This window comes from Nanorana parkeri, unplaced genomic scaffold, assembly GCF_000935625.1.
Source record: "Nanorana parkeri isolate BGI_ZX_2015 unplaced genomic scaffold, ASM93562v1 scaffold2117, whole genome shotgun sequence".
Lineage (NCBI taxonomy): Eukaryota > Metazoa > Chordata > Amphibia > Anura > Dicroglossidae > Nanorana > Nanorana parkeri.
The window spans coordinates 48,357-51,412 of record NW_017308385.1 but is presented as its reverse complement, the minus strand read 5'-3'; the positions used below and the strand labels follow the sequence as shown (position 1 = coordinate 51,412).

The following is a 3,056-nucleotide window of genomic DNA, read 5'->3' as shown; positions in this document are numbered from 1 at the left end:
CCCCCATCTATTTCAAATTGCAAAAGCCAATAGCAGGCTGGCTATTGTACCCGCCCACTGAGCAGAAGAGCGGAACCAAGAGACCACTCTCTCTCGGGTCTACTCATCTGCTCAGTGGGTGGGGTTTCAATAACCAGTCAGCTATTGGCTTTTTAAAATTAAAATAGCCAATAGCAGTCTGGCTATTGCTCATTGCTCTCCTGTTTATGCCACAGGAGAGGGCCTGGTGGTGGCAAGTAGCTGGTCTTGCCTAGCGCACAAAATAGTCTAGCGCCGGCCCTGAGTACATTGCAATGCACACACTGTACATTAAAGTGCAATGCACGGCTCACTGCAGCACCACACAATGCAGCACTGCACAATGCACATAACATGTGATGTGCTGCATTTTAAAAAAAAAGGGTCATTCACATTTTTTGTGACAGTTGTAGTGCATTGGCAGCCTGTGCTACCTTAAAGGAGAACTATGGGGTCAGGGCTTTTCCCCATAGTTCTCCTTAGGGTAACGGGAGGACACAAACTAGTGTCCTCCCGTCACCCTAAGCTCAGTATACTACAGCTCACGGTATACTGAGACGCCGCAGCTGAAACGGATCCCGACAATTATGTCTGGATCCGCCCAGCTGCATGAGTGACAGCTGGCTCTGCCTATCTAGAGGCAGAGCCAGCTGCGCCCGCCCCCTCCCCCGTCCATTGGAGGATCGGGGCGGGGAGAATCCAGCCCTTCCCCTGTCACGGCAGAGAGCTGTGACAGGATCGAGAAGTGAGCGAACGCCAGTATGTGTTCGCTCACCTCCCGATCTACTGAGCCGACCTGTGACAGTCTCATTGTCACAGGTCGGCTAGAACTATGAGGTGACCCCATTGATTTCAAAGGGGTGACATCAGCACGGCAATCAAAGAAAAAAGGTACAAGTACCTTTTTTTGTGATATACGACGCACGGCTTGACTGGGGTGCCATTAGAAAATAATGGCACACAAAGCGCGATCGGTTCAGACCTTGGCGACTCCTGATGCACATGTGATCAGTTAATACACCAGCCATTTTTAAGAGAATGAATGTTAGGCTGAGCGGAAATAAGCAGAATGACAACCTTGATAGTTGGTATGCCCTAAAAACAACTGATTTGGTCCAGCTATGTGTTTATAAAGAAATTGATTCACATTGTGCTGTTGTCTGTGTTCATTGATATCACCCGGCAGCTCCTTGAGGCCGCCCAGGTACTGTGGAACTCAATGTCCCAGCATGCAACTGGGCCGACTAAGTAACGAGAACCCCCCCGAGGCTTCCAGGCGGTCCAACACGGCAGCCCACGTGACTGAACGGCTCACTGGCTTCTCAGACGTCTCTATGGTAACCGCCGGTAAGCACTGAACGAGCTCGGCCGCGGCCTTACGTCGCGGTGACGTCATCAGCGGCCGCCGGCAGTATGGGCGTTGTCCTTGGAGACAGGTGTGTTGCATTTGGATTGGGTGTTGTATTTGTGTTGATGGTCTCATTTTGTGTAATTTGTGTTGTGCATTCCTTTACAGTGCTGGGTAAAGAAGGACTGTTATGTTGTTTAGAGTAAATGTTCCATTATAGTTACATGGGTAATATTCAGCTGGCTATGATGTGCTGGGATTTTGGGGTGGACAACCAGTATTTCAGTGTGTGACCCAGGCTGGGAAATGTCCAGGCCTTTCCCAGCTTTTAACATTTCTTTTTGCAGAAACTTCCAATAAGCCTACATATATATCTATATATCCACCTTTACCCTGTATATAAACTACCATTTTACAGCAATCGGAAGATGTAGAGAAGGAATCCCTGGTATGGTTCTATTAAAGGAGAACTATGGGGTTAGGGCTTTGTCCCATAGTTCTCCTAAGGGTAATGGGAGGACACAAACCAGCGCCCTCCCGTCACCCAAAGTTCAGTATACCGCGAGCTACAGCTCGCGGTATACTGAGGTGCCGCAGCCGGAACGGATCCCGACAATTCTGTCTGGATCCGCCCAGCTGCATGAGTGACAGCTGGCTCTGCCTATCTAGAGTCAGAGCCAGCTGTACCCTCCCCCTTCCGATCCTCCAGCGCTGGGGGGGAATCCCTGCAGGGAGCCGTGAGTGACAGTCACAGCTCTGCACGGATAGATCGAGAAGTGAGCGAGCGCCGGTATGTGTTCGCTCACTTCTCGATCTACTGAGCCGACCTCTAACAGTTTCATTGTCACAGGTCGGCTCAGATTATGAGGCTGAGTGAAAATCACTCGCCTCATAATTCTCCTTTAAGACTCGCTGAAGACAATTGATCAAGGCTGAGGCAGACAGAATATACACAAGGCAACCAATCAGCTTCTGTCTTTCATTTTCAAAGCTGAACTGAAGAAAGAAGCTGGTTACCATGGGCAACTGCTCCAGATTCTCTCTGCCCCAGTTTTGTTAAGTTCCTCCCCCACCCAATTTTTATTTGTTCTTAAAGGATCCCAGCGGCCATATTAATACACTTTTAAAAGCACAAGCTGTACCTAAGAGATGACACCACAATAATGTCCCGTATTACATTACGTTTTGTGTATAAACTGCCATTTTAAAGCATTTGGAAGATATAGAGAAGGAAGCCATTACATGGGTCTATCTAGAGCCAGGGCTGGGCAAACTCCGGGCGTCCAGCTGTGGTGAAACTACAAATCCCATGATGCATCTGTCTCTGGGAGTGATGACTGTGGCTGTGAGAATCTTGTAATGCCTAATGGGATTTGTAGTTCCACAACAGCTGGAGGGCCCAAAGTTTGCCCACCGCAATCTAGACTCACCAAAGGGAATTCATCAAAACTGAAGTTGACAGAATGTGGAGTAGTTGCCCGTGGTTACCAATCAGCTTTTATCTTTCCTTTTCAAATCTTAAATGAACAAACTGAACAGTGTTTACAGGCCAAAAATCACTCTTCTGTGGGCCTCTCGTAAACTAGTTTCCTTTTTCTACGACCTGGTTTCCTTGATTTCAGGGTTTATCCCCCACCAGGTGGCATTCCCTTGTTCAGTGTGAGTGCTCTTATTGACCGCTGAGGGTCTC

The 3,056-nt window shown here is 48.5% G+C and overlaps 1 protein-coding gene across 4 annotated transcripts in view; it reads left to right on the top strand.

Annotated features, from left to right (window-relative positions):
• The first annotated feature begins 418 nt into the window (after positions 1-418).
• Positions 419-3,056, top strand: part of FBXW9 (F-box and WD repeat domain containing 9) — a 24,595-nt gene continuing 21,957 nt past the window's right edge. For 2 of the 4 annotated variants that reach the window (XM_018572733.1, XM_018572737.1), the window contains exon 1: positions 1,381-1,454. The gene's annotated coding sequence lies outside the window, so the exon portion shown is untranslated. The other 2 variants (XM_018572735.1, XM_018572736.1) reach the window with 2 other exon arrangements.